This window comes from Puma concolor, chromosome A2 (assembly GCF_028749965.1).
Source record: "Puma concolor isolate L17-30 chromosome A2, mPumCon1.1.hap2, whole genome shotgun sequence".
Classification (NCBI taxonomy): domain Eukaryota; kingdom Metazoa; phylum Chordata; class Mammalia; order Carnivora; family Felidae; genus Puma; species Puma concolor.
Window position 1 is genome coordinate 105,868,544 of NC_141668.1, and position 23,638 is coordinate 105,892,181.

General features: G+C 37.6%; 1 protein-coding gene across 3 annotated transcripts in view; it reads left to right on the forward strand.

The window, feature by feature from the left end:
- Window positions 1-23,638, forward strand: part of ZPBP (zona pellucida binding protein) — a 118,557-nt gene that overhangs the window by 94,203 nt on the left and 716 nt on the right. The gene's annotated exons all lie outside the window — the stretch shown is intronic.

Here is a 23,638-nt window from a genome sequence, read left to right on the forward strand (position 1 = left end):
CTTGGGGCAAAATTCCTCTCTGTCTGTGGACACTTGAACTTAGGAAAAAAATTACCTGCTTCTAAAATAAACTGGGATAGGCATAAGAAATTGCCAGAAAGAAAGGAGTCAACAAGTTTGAAACTCAGGAGGGAAAATTCCTTTAAATTTCAGGGCTTCACCATAGTCCTTTGTATCTCAGGCCTCTTCCCGGGGGACCCACAGAGGCACGGATTTCTGGGTCCACGGAGTCCATGGCTGCAGGTTCCAGGCCCATGGCTCTCACTTGGTCAGCCTCTGGACCTGGGATGCTCTCCTGCCAGTCATTCCTCCCTTTTTCCTCAGAGGGGAACATATGTTTGCAGATAATAATACCAGCCCATTGCCTGCTTGTAAAATTTTGGAACTCGAACAGCCCTCTTTAATTTTATCCTGTCTGTCCCCTTTAGTCCACATGAGCAATGTTTCTGCTGTAAAACATTCTCAGAAACCTTGCAGGTGTTCTGTTTGTGTCTTGGACGCTCACACCATTAATCAAAAATCTTGTGGAGGCACAGATCTTTTCTGAAAACTGTGAATATCAATTCCAGGTTTTGGGGTGGTTGAGTGGATCTATGAGTCACATACCTAATTTCAGTAGCAAAAGTTTATCTGGCCATACCATCATTGTCCCCACAGCTTGCTTTTCTGCTAGCGAATATCCCGATTTCAGCGTCTTTTGCAATGTGGGTAGGCCAAGAACCTTTCAAATGATCACATGCTGGTTCTTTTTGCCGAACAGTACAGTCCTCAGTTTCTCTGCTTCCTCCTGCATTTTACTATAAACAGCAAGGCAAAGCCAGAGTACACCTTTGATTTTTCTTTGTTGGGATTTTTTTTTTTTTTTTTTTTTTTTTTTTTGTCTTTCGTTTTTTGCTAAAAGTTCAGTTTTTGAAATACATATGGCTGTTCAGGTCATTTTTTTTTTCTTGGCAACATTTGGGTAATTTGTATCCTTCAGTACCCTAGTATTGCTTTAGTAGCGCTGAACAGATTTTCACGTGTTGCATTTTCATTTTCATTCATTTCAAAATGCTCATTTCTCTTGATTCTACTTTAAGCTATCAGTTATTTAGAAGTGTGACATTTAATTTCTACATGTTAAGGGGATTTCCAGATGTGTTTCTTTTATTGAAACCTAGTTTAATTCAGTTGTTGTCAAAGAACATACTTTACATGACTTGAACACTTTATTGAAATGTTTTATGACCCAGCAAATGGTATATCTTGGTAAATGTTCCATTTGTACTTCAAGAGAGTGTGTATTTTTCCCTCACTCGGTAGAATGTTCTTCTGTAAGTATCAGATCAGTCAGTTTGTTGATATTATTTGAATCTTCTATATTGCCCCTGATTTTCTGTCAAATTTATTTCTGTCTGTTTTATTCTATTATTTAGAGAGGGGTATTTATTTACCTTTCTTACTAAAGTGATTGAGTTGTCTATTTATAGTTCCATTAGTGTTTTTTTTTTGTTTTTTTTTTTCATTTCTTTTGAAGTTCCGCTCTTTGGAGCATAAATGGTTAACGTTATCATATCCTTCTATTTATGATAACACCTTTATCATTATGAAGAGTCCTTTATTCCTTGTAATGGTCTTTCCTCTGGCTTGTACTTCGCCTAATGTTAATATTGCCGAATAAGTGAGATTTCTCTTTATTAATGTTAATAGGGTTTATCAGTCAGGGTTCCACCAGAGAAATAGAATCAATACGATACAAGGATATTTAGAGATTTATTGCAAGAAATTGGCTTATGTGATTTTGATAGCTAGTTAATTAATTTAAAGTCCATAGGGCTGGCCCTCAAGGAAGTTATGCAAAATGTGCATGGCCCCCAGCTGGCAGCTGAAGTTCACAAGCAGAATTTCTTCCAACTCAAGGGAGCCTCAGTTCTGCTCTTAAGCCTTTTAATGGAGTAGATCAGTTCCCCCTCCCCCCCCCCCAGAATATTATCTCCTTTAATAGAGTCAATTGACTGTAAATGTTAGCCACATCCACACAGTACCTTCACAGCAATGCCTAGATTAATTAGCGTTTGACTGAGTAACTAGCCAGTAGTGCTTATAGCCAGGTTGACACATAAAACTGACCCGTACACATGCTTATGCTGTACCGTTTACTATTTCCTTACTTTAAATGTGTTTTTGTTATTTAAGATGTATTTATTTCAGCAATGTATAATTTGATTCAGCTTTAAAAAAAATCTAATCTGACAATCTCTACCTTTTAATTGGAATCTTTAAACCCATTGTAATGTGACAATTCATATTGTTATGTTTAAGAGTATCATCGCACTGTTTTCTATTTCCCTCTTATTTTTTGTTCCTTTTTTATCTATTTTGTTTTCTTCAGTCGATTAAATCAATTGAATATAACTTAAGATTCCATTAATCTTGCTGTTTATTAAGTACAAGTCTGTGTACTTTTATTTTCCTGGTTGCTTTAGGCTTATGATGTATATCATTAATTTAGTGCCGTCTGCCTGTAAGTAATATTCTACCCTTTCACATAAGCGCTAAGCATGTTACGTGGTATGTTTCCATTTCTCCTCCCTTGACCTTTGTGCTAGTCTTGACATCCATTTTAGTTTTTGTATGTATCACAAATCTCACACTACATTGTTACTATTTTTATTAGCTGATATCTTTTAGCAGGACATAAATAATAAGCAGATCTCATGTATTTACCCATGTAATTACCATATCCAGCAGTGTTGATTTCTCATGGAGACCCACATCCATCCGCAGTTGTTTTCAATGGCCTGGAGGATTTTATTTATTTCTTTTGGTGTGACTCTGCTATTGGAAATACTTCATCTTTCTAATTTCTGAAAAGAGTCTTTCTTTTTCTTCATTTCTGAGCTACTTTGTTTACTAGATATAGAAATCTAGGTTGATAGTTTTTCTGTTCTTTATACATTTTTCCAGTGTGGCCTGCCCCTTGTCTTCTAACTTGAATTGCTTCCAGTGTGCAGCCTTCTGTCACCTCTTTGTTCCTTGGTATAGTAGGTGTCTTTCTTTCCGAGGATCCTTCTAAGAGTCTCTCTTTATCACTGTTTGTGAGGAACATACATGGGAGTCACCTCCATGTAGTTTTTTCTTTGTGATTCTTGCCCTTGGAGTTTGTCTTTGAGTTTATTGGATCTGTGGACACTCCGTGCTCTTTGAATTCGGAAAGTTGTTCAGCTTTATTTATTTAAATAACTTTAACCCCCTTCTCCTTTAGAGATTCCACTTAAAAGCACGGGAGCCTGACAGTTTCTCACAGCTTTTTGTTGATCTCTTCACAGAAAAAGTCTTCTGTGTGTTTATTTTGGAGTTTCTATTGTTTCATCTTCACACTTCACTATTCTTTTCTTTTGCAACATCAAATCGACCAAGAAGCGTACCCTGTGTAGTTTTTCATCTCACTTATTCTTCGGTTTTGACTTCCTGATAACTTAAACACTTTTTATATCTTCCATGTCTTAAGTTTTGAACTTACGGAATATTGTTATATTAATTGTTTTAATGGTCTCTTCTACTAGTTCTTACATGTTTGTTCACAGTAGCTTGCAATTCATTTATTTGTCTTTTTATTATGAATCATACTTTTTTGCCTCAGGTACCAGTTAACTTTTTACTGAATGCTATATACATTATGCGTGTTTTGTTGTTTGTTGTTGACTATTTTTGTATTTCTGTGTTTTTATATTAGTGACTTTTGTTCTGGGACACACTGATAAGTTGTTGGGAGACAGTTTGACCACTTCTGATCTTGCTTTTAAGGTTTATTAGGCTGAACCAGAGTTTAGTCTAGGCTGATTATTCCCTACTATTGTGAGAATTTTCTGTTGACTGTGACCATATGCCTATCATTCTTGAGGGTTTCCATACTAACTAAATATAGTAATATACACTAAAACCACCCTGTATGAGCACTGGGTACTGTTACATTATAGTATGGCAATAGAACCTAAAAGCTCATGTCCTAAGAAAACAGTGGAAAGCTATGTGTTTTATGACTAGCCTCAGAAATCACCTCGCTTCACTTTTGCCATACTCACAAAGGTCTACACAATTTCATAAGGAGGTAACACAGACTCTACTGCTCAACAAAGTCACAATTGAAGAATGTGTAGGATGGGATACATTGTGTTTGTCATCTCTGGAAAAGTCCTTTGTATTTCCATATACATTTTAGAGTCAGCTGGTCAATTCCATTTGCAGTAAGCCTGATAGAATTATGATTTAGACAGAATGTGGCTTTGTATTCATGAGCTATTTCATTTTTTTCATCATTATTGTGGGATAATTGACAACATTCTACATAAGATGTACAACTTGACATTTTTTTTATATGCATACATTGTGAAATAATCACCACAATCAAGCTAATTAACATAATCCATCACCTCCCATACCTCATATAGGTACCATTTGTGTATGTGTGCATGGTGAGATCACTTAATATCTACCCCATTCGTGAATTTCAAGTATGCCGTACAATATTATTAATTATAGTTACATCGCTATGTTTTGAGCTCTAGAACTTAATTCATCCTGCATAACTGAAACTATAATATCTCCTTATTTCTCCTTCCTACCAGCCCTTGGCAACCCACTATCCTACTCTCTGCTCCTTTGAGTTTGACTGTTTTAGATTCTGCATGTGAGAGAGACCAAGCAGTATTTGTCTTCCTGTGTTTGGTTTATTTCACTTAGCGTAATGTCTCCCAGGTTCATCCATGTTGACACAAATGGCAAAATTTCCTTCTTTTTTAAGACTGAATAATATTCCATTGTATATATAAATTGTATGTTCTTTACTCTTTTATTTGTTGATGGGCATTTAGGTTATTTCCATATTTTGATTATTTGTAAACCATGTGTCTGATAAGGGGTTAATCTCCAAAATATATAAGGAACTCCTACAACTCAATAGCATAAAAACAAATAATCCAATTAAAACACAGGCAAATGACCTGAATAGATATTTCTCAGAAGAAGACATACAAATGGCCAACAGGTGTATGAAAAGGTACTCAAAATCACTAATCACCAGGGAAGTGAAAATCAAAACCACAATGAGATCTCATCACGTTATTATCAATAAGACAAAGAGACCTTAGGTAACAAGTGTTGGCGAGCATATGGAGGAAAGAGAACCCTTGTACACTGTTGGTGGGAATGCAAACTGCTGTAGCTATTATGGAAAACAGCATGGAGGTGTCTTTCTTTGGCTTCTGGAAGTACTCTCATGAGTATTCTGTCATTTTCAGTGAGAATGTCTTACACATTTTTGACTCTATTTTAAATTGGATGTTTTCTATTGAATTTTCAATTGCTGACTGTTAAAATACAAATACTAATTTGTATGTGCGATTTATTTCCTATGACCTACGAAACGTAGTTATATTTGTAGACCCCTCAGGTTTGTTATGTAAATAATCATATGGGTTAGCAAATAAAGTATCACTTATTCCTTTCAATCTTTGTGCCCCCTATTTCTTCTTTGCTGTTGCAGGGGCCTTAAGTAAATATTTAATATAAATTATGAGAAAAAATATGCTTATCTTTTTTCTAATCTTAAGGGGAAAACATGCCATATTTCACCTTGAAGTATAATGCTAGCTGTGTTTGTTTTTATACGTCCTTTATCGGACCAAGAAATTCCTATTTATTCTTAGTTTATGAGCTATTTTATTACGGATGAGAGTTGGATTTTGTCTACTGCTTTTCTGCATTTATTAAACTAAAACAAAATTATACTTAATCTTTAAAAATATTTATTGAGCCTTACATTCTTTGGACAGACTCCACATCATCATTATATATTGTCAGATTTAACATGCTCATATTTTAAGGAATCACGGTGTTATTTATATTATGCATTTTATTATAATTTCTTTCTCAGTTTTAGGATCATGAATATTCCAGCCATGAAAAAACAAGTTGGCGATGTTCTTTCTTGTGCTGTATTTAAAAAAATCCATGTATGGGTATTATGTATATGTGTATGAGACATATTTTCATGTGTATATATGTAATAATAGTATTTTTTCCCTTAAGTATTTTATTGAATTCACCAAGGAAACCATTTGGGCTAGGAGCTTTATTTGTGGGAAAATATTTCTTTAATCAACTTTATGAAAGTGTCATTAATGCACACGTTTTAATTTTAAATGCAGACATACTAATTATACAGTCCAGTGAGTTCTGGTAAGTGTTTTCATCCATTTAACCAGTGCCACTCGGAGGATACAGAAAGTTCTGTTGCCCCAAATTGTTCCCTTAATGCCACTTCATAACCACTCACACCTACTTGTTAAAGATAACTATTTATCCATTCAACTTTTCATAGGCATTTGGGTTGTTTCTAGTTTTGGTTATTGTGAATAAAACTTGTAAGCACATCTCTGTGTGAGTTTTTGTGTGGAGCTACATTTTCATCTCTCTTGGGTGAACATGTAAGAGTTAAGGTGTAGGGGGATATGGTGAGGTACGTTTAACCCATTAAGCAACTCCCAAAGTTTAAAGAGTATTGGTTGGATGATTTTCACACCCGCCAGCAATGTATGAGATTTCTGCTTGTTTCATATTCTTGCTGTCTTGATATTGTCCATTTTAAAAATTTTAACCGTCTCAACCAGAGTATAGTACTCTGCCATTTGTAGTACAATATACGGTTACCATACAGCTGATACCAAGTACCTTCTCGTGTTCCGTTTGAGCACGCAGACATATTCTTTTGTGAGTTGTTGTTCAAATATTTTCCTCTACCCTTTTGTCAAGTTATTTTTCTAGTGAACATTGGCATATGAAGGTTTATTCATATATTCTGGAAATACGTCCATGTGTTTTCTCTTTGGACTTTCTTACCGGTGTCTTTCAAATACCAGAAGTTTTAATTTTGACAAAACTAAGTTTCTCAGTATTTTTCTTATTGGCCCAAAGATAATTGTGTTCAAGAAGTTTCTGCTTACCCCAATTTCATGAAGAGTTTTTCCTATTTTCTTGTAGAAGTATTGACTTCATATAGTGTGGCCTTGCCAAACACTGCTACTGTGCTAAGAGTTTGTTTTTTATTTTTGAGGACTTTTTTCATACCTGATCATGTCACATGGGAATAAAGACACTTTCACTTTTTATTTACAGTTCCCCCCCCCCCCCCCCGTTTGTATTGCCCCGTTAGTCTGGCTGGCATGTTTGGAAAAGCGCACAACACAAGTGGAGAGAGTTGGCATCTTTTTCCTGTTCCCTTGTCACAGTCCACAGGCTTTCCCAGTTCAGTGGGATACTAGTTAGAGGTTTTTCAGAGGTGCCATGGCTGGATGAAGGAAATTCTCTTCCATTCCCTGTTTATTTCAATTTTGATTATGAATGAGATTGAATTTTGTCACGATTTTTATACACACTGTTGAGATAATCATATGGTTTTTATCTGTTATCATATTTTATGATGAATCGATGGATACATAGATGTTGAACTGACCTTGCATAAGCTCACCTAATGTAAACTATGTGTTCATCATTTACCATTTCTGGTTATCTCTGGGTTTTATATGCTTACTGTTACGGATATTTGTATCTATATTCATGAGGGACTTTGGTCTGTAGTTTTGTAAATACTCGTAAAAGTTTAGTAGTAGGGCACTGCAGGTTTTAGAAATGAGTTGCAATCATTTCCTCTTCTTGCTTTGTCTAAATAGTTTGTAAATTTTATGTCATTTTCTCTTCAAATGTTTAATTCTTCATTGCAGCTATCTGTACCCGGAGGTTTATTTTTATTTGTTTGGTTTTGCTTGCGGGGGGGGGGGGGCAGAGAATTATTATGGCTGTTTGGAAACAGATCTTTTTCTTATAATGGTATAATGGTGTATTTCAAACATCTAGAAGCCTATAAAATGATACTGCAAACAAGTACGCACATGTATCATTGCAACAAGTAAACAAGTAAATCTATTCAAAACAGGTTTTATATTGTCGCTTATTTCATATTCTAAGATTTGAAGCAATTTAAATATGAAACAGCTGAATCCTCCTATAAACGAGGCCTCCATAGTCCATCGTCTTTCCTTTCTGCCTTGATATATCTGTTCTCAGAATCTGGTATTTTTTTATCCCACTTCAGGATGTTTTACTTTTCACTTTATTTATTGAGGTAATCAGTAACCATAGATACTATTGGTTTGCATAGTAATCACGAAATACACGTTGTCTTACCTTAACCTCTGTGACTTGTTTTGTTTGGGCTCAACATTGACTTAGAATTAACTTCTCATTTTGAAATCATACAATTTAATAACTTGGACATGCATGCATCCATGAAACTATCACTACAGTCCAGAAAAAGGTTTTCGCCATAACCCTGAATTCTGCTTCTGCCTTTTTGTAATTGAGACTGCTTCAACATTCATTCCAAAACAAACACTGATATGCCTTGTGTCACTGTGTATTAATTAGCATGCATTTGTATAGCTTTCTGTAAATGGAATCGTGCAGTATATAATGTTTGTCAGAATACTTTTCACTCAGCATAACGATTTTGAGATTCATCAGTAGTATTGCATGTCTTAATGGTTTGTTCTTTATTGCTGAGTAGTATCCCTTGTATGGATATACCACATTTTGTTTATCCATTCACCTGATGATGGACATTTGGGTTGTTTCCAGTTTTAGGCCATTAAAAATAAAGCTGCTATGAAAATTCCTGTACAAGTCTTTGTGTGGACATATGTTTTCAGTTCTCCTGGGAAAATACATATGACTGCGATTGCTGGGTCATGGTAAGTGTATGTTTAACTTTATAAAAAAAAAAAAAAAAAAAGCCAAATTATTTTTTTAAGTGGCTCTACAATTTCATGTTCTACCAGCAAAGTTGGGGAGTTCCAGTTATTCTAAATCCTTCCAAAGCAGAGTATGGTTACTCTTTTTAATTTTAGCAATTCCAGTATGGGTGTGTGCGTGTGCATGTGCGTGTGTGTGTGTGTGTGTGTGTGTGTAGTGGTATCGCATTGTGGTTTTAATTTTCAGATTCCTTTTAAAAAGATACTTTCAAGTTCCCATTGGATATTGGTATTTTGTTTGTACAGTGTCTGCTCAAATATTACCTTTCCCATTTTTTAAGCTGGCTCTTGTCTTACTGAGTTGTAAGAGTTCTTAATACAGTATAGACGAAAGTCATGTTCCAATATACAGGTTTTCTCCGCTATCTGAAACTTCACTTTATGCCACTTGGTTTTTAGTAACGACCTACCTTAGAAACCGTTTTCACTAACTGAAGAAACTTGAGGGGATTTCCACTTCTAAGAAGTGGTAGTTGCTTCTTTGCTTGACACCATTTATGGCATTCCAGAATGTTTCATAGGAATGCCCTGCTTTCAGATAGAGGGGAACCTGTATGTGCCACAAATGTGTCGTCCCAGACTGGCCTGCATTTCCGTTTTCAAAGAAAAATGTTGAAGTCCAACTAACTCATTTTTATCATATGGCTCATGTGTCTTAATAAACCTTTTCATATTCAAAGACCATGAAGATTTTCTCCTATGCTTTTTGTTTTGTACTTTGGGTTGTACATCTAGGTCCATGGTCCATTTTGAGTTCATTTTTGTGTTTAGTATGAGGTAAGGGTTGATGATCATTCATCCCATCCTGGTGATCCAGCACCATTTACTGAAGACTTTTCTTCCTCTATTAAAATGTCCTTGGCACCTCTATCAAAATTCAACTGACAATGCTCGTATTGGCTCGGTTTTGCTCCGCTCATCCACACATCTATTATTTCACCAATACCAAAGTGTCGGTGGCTGTACTTTCATAGTAACTATTGTATTACATTTTAAACATTTCTTTGGTTATTCTGTTTTGTGAATTACTGTGTACATTTTAGAATTAGGATGCCAGTTTCTGCAAACAAGCCTGCTGTAGTCTGAATAGATTGTATTTATTCTGGAGACAAAACTGATAATAATTAATCATCTCAAACATACTCAGTCTTCCTGACAGTGAACACGGTTATTCTCCATCTGTGTAAATTATTTTAAATTTGTCTCAAGGATGTTTTGTAGTTTTCAGTTCTTTCTCAGATTTATTCTTAAGGATGTTAAAGGGTTTTCTTGCTCTACTGTAAATGGAATTTTTTTTAATTACTTATTTTCCAGTTAGCTTATAAGAGTGCAGTTGATTTTTTTTAAGAGGATATTAAGGCATTTACTGATTACACATGATATATGATGCACAGGCTTCATTCCCATTTATAATTTTATCTGATACCATCATTCAGTTCAGATATATGACATAGGATATGCCAAAAACAACCAAGTAAATTCTGTGACTGCGCTTGGGTGATCCTTTTAATAGTGAACTTCAGGTCACAATAGTAAATGTCAGCTCACCTGTACCAAAGTTTCTGGAGACCATGGCTTCTGTGCCTGAGCAGGTGGTAAATAAATTTTGAATGGAACCTGGAATGACCTTGAAGGAATTCTAACTTCACATTGTTGGAATAGTATACCAAAATGGCTTCAGAGTAGACTAAGTTTATACAGCACATTTTTTTTTTTAATTTTTTTTTCAACGTTTATTTATTTTTGGGACCGAGAGACAGAGCATGAACAGGGGAGGGGCAGAGAGAGAGGGAGACACAGAATCGGAAACAGGCTCCAGGCTCTGAGCCATCAGCCCAGAGCCTGACGCAGGGCTCAAACTCACGGACCGCGAGATCATGACCTGGCTGAAGTCGGACGCTTAACCGACTGCGCCACCCAGGCGCCCCTATACAGCACATTTTTAAAAAGACACACTCATTCAGCATCATGATCAGACTATTACATTTAACAATGGACAACGTGGGTGCAAAAAAAAAAAAAAATCTACACTGAAACCCTCTGTTGGAATGCTTTACACCCTCCATAGAACAGAAACTAAAGGGGTGCCTCGGTGGCTCAGTTGGTTAAGCGTCCAACTTCATTCAGCTCAGGTCATGATCTCACGGTTCCTGAGTTCGAGCCCCGCATCAGTCTCTGTGCTGACAGCTCAGAGCCTGGAGCCTGCTCCGGATTCTGTCTCTCCTTCCTGCTCATGCTCTTTCTCTCTCTCTCTCTCTCAGAAATAAACATGAAAAAAAAATTTTTTTAAGAAACTAAAATAACCTGTTGTACAATTAGTTGCAAATACAGCCCTCGAGACTTTTGTCCATGCACGTGAGTATTGTCTAAAACATGTCTTCTTTGTAGCAGCTGGGCCCTGCCACCACGGTGCGTGACTGAGTTCACACATATCTTGTAACCTGTAACTTCCCTGTCGCTTCTGTCTCTCCTCTCCTGCTCAGCTTTATTTTCTGACATGAATTAAAATCTTCTGCCACTGTCATAGCTACAGTTCCTGCTGGAACCACCACAGCCACCTTGGCTTCGTGGTTTGGCACAGTACCGGCCTCGACCACCATAGGGGCCAGGGCCTCTGCCTCCAAAATTCCCTCATTTCTTGGGTCCACAATTAGAAGATTGATTGTTGTAGTTGACACCACTGTAGTTTCCCTCATCTCCAGAATTGCTTCCATCATCACCGTGTCCATTCACGCCATCCCCACTGCTTCCATATCCACCACCACCTGGACGGCCACCATGCTTACTGCAGTTTCCTCTGTGACCACCACCAAAGTTTCCAGAGCCACATCCATCTGGCATCTTTTACTTAGATAGGACTTTCCTTTACTTCACAGTTGTGGCCATTCACATCGAATGATAAGCTTGTCTCCTGAACCGTGAGATCACGACCTGAGCCAACTAAGCCCCCCAGGCACTCCACAGCATGCTTTTCCTGAAGTCAGAGTCATCTAATGTTAACAAAAGCAAAGCCTCTCTTCTTGCCACTGCCTCAGGCAGTCAGGATTTCAGTCACTTCAGTTTCCCCTTACTGTTCCACATACTCTCTTAGATGACATTCTTCAGTGTCTTCTTTAATGGCACCAACAAACTCTTTTTCACAGTGAAGTGGGGCCCGGATCTTTGAGAATCTCCTCTTGAGACAGCCTCTCCCATCCACCTTGTGTGGCCTTGCCTTCATGGCTGCACCCACCTCCTCCGCAGTGGCCAACATGACAGATGAAAGCTGTGGAACACTTGGTGTTTGGATCTCTCGTTACTGCTCCATTCGTGAACGTGCCCCAGCCTCACAGTGACCCCTCAGCCTCCCCTCGGCTGGTTCAAGTATGAAACCTCTGATGAAGAGCTTCACTGCCCTTTGATATCTTAGACTTTGACTTAGACGTGATGGCGGTCGGAGGGGAGACTCTAAGGATGCTTACTCAGTGGTGCCCACAGGTGCAGTGGATTTGTAAATTCTTACCTGGGTCATGTGACCCTATTTAATTCACTGATTGGATCTCGTAATTATGTATGCTGTGTGTAGTTTTACATGAGTAAACCTATCCTCTGCAAGTAACATCAGTTTTACTTCTTATGATTATACCTTTTTTTTTTTTTACTAGCTTTATTACAGTCACTAGATCCTCCAATACAGTGTGGAATAGAAATAAAAACGGGTTTTTTCCAATATTAGAGATAAATAACTTTTTACTTTTAAGTATGATATTAGCAGTTGGATTTTCTTAGATGCTTGTTGTCAGTTTGAAGCAGTCCCCCACCATTCTTAGTTTGCTGAAGTCTTGATCGTGAGTCGTTAGTGAATTTTGTCCTATATTTTATCTGCAGCCTTTGAAATAATCATGGTTTTTTTCCTTTCTTACGCGAGTATAGCAATTTGCATTGATTGATCTCCTAATGTTGAAACAACCTTGCATTTCCAGTGTCCCTTTCGATGTATTCTTTATCCCATTGGTCTATTAATAGGGTGTTAATTTCCACATATGTGTGTGCGAACTTTCCACTTTTCTTCATGTTACAGATTTCTGGCCTCATTCTGTTGCGATTGTAATAAGATGATTTGTACGCCAGTCTTTTAAGGTCTGTGTTATGGCCTAAAATATTCTCTATGCTAGAAAATATTCCATGTGCACTTGAGAAAAATGGGTATCTATCACTGTGAGTGGAGTGTTTTTGTATATCCATTAGGTTTAATTGGCTTATTGTGCTATAAGCCCTCTGCTGATCTTCTGTCTAAAAACTCTCTCCATTATTTGAAGTGAGGTAATGAAATCTCTAATTATTAAACCGTAGAGCTGTCAGCTTCTCCCTTAATTCTTTGTTTGCTTTGTATATTTTGTGTGCCTATTGTTTGTCGTATATATTTTTATAATTGTTATATCTTGGAGAATTGACCCTTTTATAAGTATATAGTTTCCTTCTTTTTCTCTTTTAACAGGTTTTGAGTCTTCTGTTTAGTGTGATACTAGTATAGCCATGCAGCTCTCTTCTCATTACTATTTTCATGGAATATCTTTTTCCATCCTTTTACTTTCAACCTGTTTGTTTCTTTTGATCTAAAGTGAGTCTTCTCCAGATCGCATAAAGTTATATCATGTTTTATTTATTCATTCTGTCAATCTCAGTCTTCTGATAGTGGAATATAATCCATTTACATTGAAAGTAATTACTGACAGGAAAAGATTTATTTCTGCCATATTACTTACTGTTTCCAGTATGTTGATTGTTTTCCAGAGTTCTTTCAACGTTAACTCTGAGAGTTTTTGTTTGATTTTTTTTCAGGTCTTTTTGGTTGGGACAACCTTTTGGGGCTACCTGTATTTTTGCTGATGTCACTGTATTCATTTTTTGAAACTTTTGTGTCTCTTTATTCTATAGAATGGGCAGTTCCTGTTGGTATGTCTTCGTATTTACTGACATATTCTACTTTTGTTGTTATTTTGCTGTTAAACATATCCAGGTTTGTTTTGTTTTGTTTTGTTTTGTTGTTAGTATTTCAGTTTGGGGATCTAGAATTTTCTTTTATATGCTTTAGAGCTTCCATTTCTTTGATGCAGTTTTCCAGTCTGCTCACTTATTATGACAGTGTATTCCTTTATGTCCGTGAATACATGTGTGCTAGTTGCTTTGAAGTCTTCATGTCTGATAACCACATCTGTGTTATTTTGGATCTGTTTCTACTGATCTTTTTCCTCTTGACGATGAGTCACAGTTTTCCAGGTCTTTGAAAATCTAATAATGTTTATGATACACTAAACTTGATGGATAGTGCTGTATAGAGTCTTCTGATTTATTTTTCTTCTGAAGATTGTTGATTTGTGTTTAAGCGATATGCCAGATTCAAAATCTAAACTCTCTCCCCCTCCGACTCTTGCTTTTGCTGAGCGTGCAATATCATGGATACATGTGAAGGTCATACATTAGCCAGTTATCTGGGTGGAGTTTACATGCAGATTTTAGAGCCCCTGACGCTGTTCACTGAATTTCTCCTGTTACTTTCCATGTCTTCTAGTGGCCTAAAAGCCTGTCCTTTTACTTTTTGAAACCAGTTAAGACTGGACTGCTGCTTCAGTTTTATCTACCCGTGGGCCTCATGGACTGACAACTGCCCGCCGCAGAAATCTAGAACAGCTTTACGCGGTACAGTTCTCTTCTTTCAGGAGTTAGTGTTCCTTCGGTATCTGCCCGCCTTTGCCACCTCTTCAGGGCTGTCCAATAGTGTGCTGCTTTTTCCAGACTTTATCAACTCTTACTGCAGATGTGTGAATGTAGTACAGTCTAGATTTGGAATTCTAACCACCTGTTTTTTTTTAACATTGTGGACATTGTTTTTGGTGCATGTTTTTTGTTTGTCTAACATAGTCTAAGTCTCATTGCTTATTTTCTCGATATCTTTTTCACAGTCATGATAAAATTATTTTTCTAATAATTTATTTCATTAATGTCAAAGTTTTTTCTTTACCCTCAGATCTAAAAATAAGGGTACATGCCTGATACATGTCTTTTAAAGGGTTCTCTCTTGTGTTGTACCGATCTGCTGTAATTCCTATTAAACGTCTTGATGTCTAGAGAGGACAAACCACTTGATTTATTCTTTATAAATGCTACCAGTTTTAAATTGTCAAGTTAAATAAAATAAAATTGTGGTTGAGGTTTTGAGTTACAGCTGATATAAATTAATTTGGTTAATATTTATATTTTTGCTTTAGTAGCATAAGATAGGATTTTTAAAAATCCAGCCTGGGAATCTCTCTAATGGTAACCTGTTTTAACTGATTCACATTTTGTAGACTGTGTTTGTGAGATTCGTCCATATTTTTTGTGGTTATAACACTACTTAAAATTTTTTTATTTCCATATAATATTCTATTATGTGAATATAAAAAGGTGTATATATCTGTTTTATTGTTTAAAATGGGTTCATACTTCTGAGTTTTCTTGCCATGAAGAACAATGTGGTTATGAATAGCTTTGTGTATATAGCCTAGTATCCAAGATTCTTCAAAGTGTTTACCTAATACTGGATCAATAGATATGTAATTCGTTAAAATATATCTGTGTCTTTTCCAAATTTGGTGTGTTAATTAACACTTTTACAACAGCAGTGTGGGACAATTCCTGTGTGCAGTTCTTGGCTTAATCACGCTTTAAATATTTGCAATCTGATGACCCTTATGTCTTGTGTCACATTTTTTTTAAAATTGTGGTAGAATATACATGAAATAATTTAATCTTTTAAGCATATTTAAATGTACAATTTAGTGGCACTAGGTACGTTTACATTGTTGTATAACTGTCAGCACCATCCATCTTTAGACTTTTTTAATCTTCTTCATCTGAAATTGTGTACCTATTAAATGATAAATCCCCATTCCCTTCTTCCTTTAGTCCCTGACAGTCACCATTCTGCTTTCTGTCTCTATAAATTTGTCTACAATGGGTACCTCGTATAAATGGGATTATACAAGTATTTGTCCTTTTGTGATTGGCATGTTTCACTTAGCTTCTGTGTTGTAGCATATGTCAGAATTTCCTTTCTCTTTAAGACTGAACAGGATTCCATGGTACGATGGACCACATTCCCATTCCCTAAAATGTGTGGTAGGTGACCAGGACACAACCCCATCCCCTTCCACGTTACTTTTCATGGTTTCACGTTCCCACGTTGGTTCACGTTAGTTCACCTAACACTTATGTACCACATCTTTTTTTTTTTTTTATTTAATTCTACAATTTTTTAATTTCAGCATAGCAGACACACAATGTGACATTAGTTTCAGCTGTACAACATAGTGGTTCTGCAAGTTTATGCACTATGCTGTGTTTACCACGAGTGTAGCTACCGTCTGTCCCTTCACAAAGCTATCACAGTATCATTGACTGTATTCCCTGTGCTGTGCCTTTTGTTCCCATGACTTACACCACATCTTCTGTATCCATATGTATGTAACCACATTTTCTTTATCCACTCATCTGTCAATGGAAATTTGGGTTGTTTCCACCTCTAGGCTCTTGTGAATAATGCTGTAGTGAACCATGCATGTACAGATAACTCTTTGAGATCCTGCTTTGAGTTCTTTTGGATACGTTAGTTAGTTCTATGTTAGTTTGGGCTTCCGTAATGAAATCCCATAGACTGGATGGCTTAAACGGTACATTCCCTCCCCCCCCCCACACACACACAATTTTCGAGTCTAGAAGTCCAAATGTAACCTTTTGGCTGATTCCATTTCTGGTGAGTGCTTTCTTGGTGGCTTGCAGATGGCATAACATGCCACCTTCTCATTATGTCATGTGTGCAGAAAGAGCGAGCAAGCACTCTGCTGTCTCTTCTTATAAGGACACTAACTGTCAGATCAGGGTCCCACTCTTGCGACCTCATTTAAGCTTAATTACTTCCTTAGAGGCCCCATCTCTAAATAGAGCCACACTGGGAGTTGGGTCTCAACATATACGTTTCAAGAGAGGCACACACCTTCATTCCACGTACTTATACCCAGAAGTGGAATCACTGGATCATTGGTTTTTAATTTTTGGAGGAACTACCATATTGTTTTACACAGAGACTACACCATTTTACATTCCCACCAACAAAGCACAAGGCTTACAGTTTCTCTACCTCTTGGCCAACATTTGTTATTTTACCTTTTTGTTTTGTCTAATAACTCGCCATCCTCATGTGTGTGAAGTGGTGTGTCATTGTGGTGTTAATTTGCATTTCCTTGGTGGTTAGTGATGTTGAGCATCTTTTCATGTATTCGTTAGTTATTTGTGTGTCTTGTTGGGAGAGATGGCTCCTCAAAGCTTTTGCCCATTTTTTAATTGGGTTAATTTTTGTGGTTGAGTTATAGGAGTTCTTTGTTTTTATTATTGGGGTATTAACCTCCTTGTCTGATACATACTTTGCAAATAATTTATCTGTTTTTCTTTTGTACATACTTGCTTTTGGTGTTATATAAACAAATCATTGAAAAACGTAATGTCATGAAGCTTTTTTCCTGCGTGTTCTTCCAAGAGGTTTACAGTTTCATCTCTTCTTTTTAGATCTTTGATCTTTTTAAGCTAAGTTTTATGTAAGGTGTAAGGTCAGAGTCCAGCCTCCTTCATTTGCATGTGGATATGGGCTTACCTGCTACCCTTGGTTGAAATGACTGTTCTTTCCTCATTTGAATGATCTTGGTACCTTTGTCCAAATCATTTGAGAGTTTTTTTCTTGGCCCTCTACTTTATTGTCTCTCGCTCTGTCTTTTATGCCAGGACCACACCATTTTTATTATCGTAGGATTAAAATCCGCAAGTGTGAGATTTCCAACTTTGTTCTTCTTTTTTTCAAAATCGTTTTGGCTATTCTTGCTCCCTTGAGGTTTCAGTGAATTTTTAGGATGGATTTTTCTTTTTCTGAAAACATTGTCACTGGGAGTTCAATAGAATTTGCATAGAATCCATGAGTGGTTTGCAGTAGTATTGACAGCTTAACAATAGTAAATGTTCCCGCCCATGAACAGGGGGTGTCTTGTCATTTATTTGTGTCTTTTTTGATTTCTTTAAGTAATTTTTAGTAGTTTTTGGTATACAAGCATTATGCTTTGTCAGTTCAGTTTATTCCTAAATATTTTATTTTTATTGTGAACAGGACTGTTTTCTTTATTTCCTTTTTGGATTGTTCATTGTTAGAAACACAACTGATTTTTGCATGTCAATTTTGTCTCTCATAACTTGGGTGAATTTGTTTATCAGGTAAATTGGGGGGGGGAGTTGGTGGATTCTTTAGATTTTTTTTTTGCATATAAGATCTTACTGTCTGTTGACAGGCTAACATTACTTCCCCTTTCCAATTTGAATTTGCTTTTTTTTTTTTTTTTTTTTTTTGCCTTCCTGCTCTGGGTAAGACTTCCAATATTGTATTAAAAGAAGGAGAGATAGTAGTCCTTCTTATCTTTTTCCTGATCTTAGGGGAAAAGCTCACAGTCTTTTATGATTATGATATTGGCTGTGGGTTTTCATGAAGGCCCTTTATCAGGTTGAGGAAAATCCATTTTATTCCTCTTTTTTTTTTTTTAAACATTACATAAGTATCTATTCTACCCACCGCTAAACGTGGTTCTACTCTACTATTTACCACCACCCTCTCATGATGTGAGAGGGAATTACGAGAACACAACACAGTTTTAGCTTTTAAGGAATGTATCCTCTAATTGGGTATAAATCTAAACATATGAAAATATAAGTAACAATGACTGAACGTGGTTAGGGCCAGACAGATGATACAGACTTGCTCCCAGTGCTCAGGAATGGAAAGAACACAAGACTGAGTTCTGTGCATATGATACTGAGTGTTGACTGTGTTTCAGGCACAGTCACAGAAATACACATTTTATTGATTTCTTCATGATAATAGCTGAAGCTTTGCTGAAAGTCTGGCCACTGTTTTCTTAAGCATCATACATCCCTTTGATGTAGGAAGTATCCTAATTTTGTAATCAGGGAATTTGAATCCTGGCAATCTTAGGGTACTTGCATGCGTTCATAAAGATATTAAGTGAAAAATTCGAATTTGAAACCAAATTTGACTCACCGCAGAACTCCTTTTTATTTGGCAACTTTGCCTTCTGTTCCTTCACGTATGTTCCTGTGGCATCTGTCTTCCCTGTTGAGGTAGAATGGACAAAACTGTAAGATGCTCACGGTGTACCCTGTGATGGTTTGGTATGCATTTGAGAGGATTTCCCCCATCTAGTTAACTGGCACCCCCATCACCTCACATAGTTCTCTTTTATTTTATTTTATTTTATTTAGTTTTGGGGAGAGCATTTAAGTCCTACTTTCTTAGGATCAAACCTTCAGCTAGAAGATAAAGTCTAAGGATAAAGTCTAAGGATCTAACATATCACATAGTAACTATGGCTGATAACACTCCACTACATAATTGAAATTTGCTTAGAGTTTTCACCATAGCGTGATGGTGGATTTTGCCAAATGCTTTGTGTGCATCAGTTGAGATGATTGTATGGGGTTTTCCCCTTATCAGTCTGTTAATGTGATGTATTGCATTGGTTTTCACATATTGAACTGTCATTACATTTTAGGAGTAAGTCCTAAGTGACCATGACATATAATATAATCCTTTTAATATGCTGTTAAATTTGGTTTAGTATTTTGTTGAGGACTTCCATCCGTATTCATAAGGCATATTGGCCTTTCGTTTGTTCTCACGTACCATCTTTGGCTTTAGCGAGATGGCAATTCTGGCCTTACAGAATGAGTTTAGATGTTGTTCCTCGTCTTCAGTTTTCTGGAAGCGTTTGAGAAAGATTGGGGTTCATGTTGTGTTTTTTTTGTTTTTTTTTTTTAGAATTTGGTAGAATTCACCTGTGAAGGCATGGGGACTTGGCCTCTAATTTGCTTGGAGATTTTTGTTTTCTTATGTTTTGTTGTATTTTTTATTTTTTAATTCTGGTTAAAAAGCACATAACATAAAATCAACTACTTTAGCCATTTTTAAGTATACAGTTCAGTGGTCTTAACTTTACATCGTTGTGCAACAGATGTCTAGAACTTTTTCATCAGCTGGAAGTGCATACCTTTTGAACAACTTCTATTTCTTCCTCCCCTCGGCTCCTGGAAACCACAGCTCTTTTGATATTTTTAAATACTTCTTGGGGCACCCGGGCGGCTCAGTTGGTTAAGCGTCTGACTCTTGAGCTCAGCTCAGGTCACGATCTCACAGTTGGTGAGTTCAAGCCCCACATCGGGCTCTGTGCTGACAGCGTGGAGACTGCTTGGGATTCTGTCTCTCCCTCTCTGTGCCCCTTCCCAGCTTGTGCGTGCTCTCTCTCTCTCTCTCTCTCTCTCTCAATAAATAATTAAACTTAAAAAAAATACTTCTTGTACGTGGGATTATGCACTGCCTTTTTGTAACTGGCTTCATTTCACTTAGCAGAGTATTCTCAGGATTCATCCATATTGTAGCACATCACAGGATTTATGTTTTTTAAGCTGAGTAATATTCCAGTATGTGTGTATGCCACATTTTCTTTCTCCATCTAGCCAATGAGGGACGCGTAGATTGTGTTCACCTCTTGGCTGTGGTAATAACTGCAGTGAACAAAGGCGTAGGACATCCCCTCCCATCGCAGCGGCGACTTCTCACATTCCCACCGATGGTACTAGGCCTCCAGTGGCTTTGCATCTTTGCCACCACTTGTCCTTTTCTTCTTCTTCTTCTCCTCCTCCTCCCTGTTGTTGTTGTTGTTGTTGTTGTTGTTGTTGTTGTTGTTGTTTTGATAGTGTCCATTCTGATGGGTATGAATGAAGTGATACCATGTTCTTGTTTTGACTGGCATTTCTCTAACAGTTATTGAAAAGATTGAACACTTTTCCATGTTTGGTCCTATGTGCTTTCTTCTGATTCTTCTGTATACTTGGCTGCATTTATTTATTTATTTATTTATTTATTTAACTTTTCTTTCTTTCTTTCTTTCTTTCTTTCTTTCTTTCTTTCTTTCTTCCCTTTCTTATTATACCTTTCTATTTTTAAACATCTTCATTTCCCTAAGAGTCTGCACCCTGCTCCTCCTGTGGCCCTTGGGTGTTCTCTGTGTAGTCCTCAGTCACCAGTCTCTTGTCCCAGGTGTCTGTGGGTCTGTAATCACTTTGTGGTTCTCAGAATGTGCCCAGGGCTGTTCCCGGCCAGAGATTTGCCCTACGTCTGAAACAAGCAGCGCTGAGACCAGTCCCTCGGGTGGCCGTCAGACAGGTGGCCAGTCCGGTCTGCCCTGCCCTCTGGTTTGTGGGCTGGAAGGGAGCACTGGCTGCTGCTCCCCTGGAGGCAGCCTGGCCTCCCCTGTGAGTCTGCGTGGGGGAGGAGCTCTGGGGCAAGGGTGAGCAGAAGTGCCACAAATTTTCCACCATGTTGAGCCTGCCTTCTTCTTGATGGGATGTTCATCTGGTTGCTGTTGGTCTCTGACTACTTTCCAAAGCTGCTACAAGGTTGTTTTAGCCAGTCTCTTGTTGTTTGTTTAGCATTTTCCTTGGGAGCCTGGGGGCCTGGAGCCGTCATCTTGCTGAAGTCACTTGAGCTGTCATCTTGCTGAAGTCACTCTCAGTATATTAGTTTGATGCTTATTCACATTTCCCAAATTATTTCTTTTGTTTGAATGAAGTAGGCTCCATGCCCAACCATGGGGCTCGAACTCACGACCCTGAGATCAAGGGTCAGATGCTATACTGACTGAACCAGCCAGGCACCCCACATTTCCCAAATTCTTAACTTTCTTTGAGTGCTTTTTTTTGGTGGCTCAGTCAAATTGACATGTATATTTTCTTTTTTTCCTATTTTTAAATTGGTTTTCTGTCCTTTCCTCATTGATTTATACAAATTCTTTGTATATTCTGAATAGTATTCTATTGGTTATTTATCTACAACTGTGCCCCCAGTTTTGTTATTTGGCTCATTACTTCTATGTTTTTTGTAATTAAGTTCTTAATTTTGATATCACATGTAGCATACGTTTTGTATTCTGGTTGGTTATTTCCCTTCTTAAGGAAGTATTCCCTGAAGGTTTTGTCCCCCACCTCTCATCTCTTTGCACTTTGGTACTGATTAATCACCAATGCTCCACCCCGCTTCGTGACACAATCAGGATCTCGTCAGGTCGCTCTCATGCCCGTAGCCAGGAAATACTCTGCTCAGTGAGACTAAAAGCTAGAAGACAATTTTGCTAATCTTCTCCTTTAAATGTAACTAGCATTTTTCCTGAATTCCACATAAAAGGGAACATGACATTTTAGGATAGACCTTAGGAGAGAGGGCTGCAGACAAGTTCTCCGAGGTATTACAGCACATACGGCATTATGAAGATCTGTTAATTCTGAGAACATTTATTAGAAGATCGTATGTATTCAAACTGGGGTTTAGACCGTTTCATGCCAGTGTCTGCTCTGCTGGTGACCCTGTGTGTAAAGTGTATGTAAAGACTGCCCGCAGATTCACTTTTCTCTGTTCCCTGTGTAATGACTTAACACTGATAACTTTTCTCCGCATGTCCATATTGTGCGTCAAGAAATATTAATATGCATTTTGGAAGAAAGTGTACTGTGATCACACATCTTTGGAAAAAATCGCATCATTACAGTTTTACCCTATACATCACCACTTTAAACACTGTTGTTATGACCACAGCAAAAATCGATTTCACTTGGTCTAACCGGTATTTTTTACATAAAAGATCAATTCAAACTTGAGGAAATCTGCTGAACCTAGAATGAAAAACACTTCATCTGAGTAACAGTTAAGATATTTCCCAGTTTGAAAGAATATTATTTGAAAGAAAGATACGAAGTTAAATAATGTAATATGACCCAGATCCAGACAGTGACCTGCATTACTGAATCATGGTGCTAGAAACAGAATCTTCTTTGATGGCCCATAACAGCCATGCCTTAGACATGCAATTTTTTAAAAAAAAATTTTAACGTTTATTTATTTTTGAAGGAGAGAGAGCACTTGAGGGGTAGAGGGACAGAGAGAGGGGGAGACACAGAATCCGAAGCAGGCTCCAGGCTCTGAGCTGTCAACACAGATCCCGACGTGGGGCTCAAACCCATGAGCTGCGAGATCACGATCTGAGCTGGTCGGACGCTCAGCTGACTGAGCCCCCCAGGCGCCTCACTTTAGATGTGCAGTTAACATCTTTGTGAATCCTTGGCTGACTACATTTGCAATAGGAAAAGGAGGAACAGGATAATCAAAGACCCCAGCCCAACGAGAGTCCTTGGCATCACATGACCTTCATGCCCCTGCCTCAAATGGACGTGCAAGGAAAAGCACCGGTCCCACCGAGGGCAGAGCATTTATTGAAGGCTTGCGGTGTTCTGGATGCTTCTTCATCTATGTCATGTGATTTCAGTCCTCACATCACAGCATAGACTTGGTTGTCACTGTGCCTGTTTTACAAATGAAGAAGCGAGAACTAGGAATCGACTGCTTACCCAGAATCCCAGAGTCAGTCCATAACAGAGAGTGTATTTGCCATTAGATTCTTTCTGCCGTTAGATTCTTTACTTCCTGCCGCAGAGACAGCTGTGGCAACATATTCATTATATACAGGGATGATCGAACCACGTTAAGTTAGTAACTTTTCCCAGATTAAACATTTAGCAAGTGACAAATAGGAGTTGAGGTCATGAGATTATTAGAAATAAGCTGCAGGTCCTTCCCGTGTTCAGGGCTGTCTTTATGCATCGGCATATGG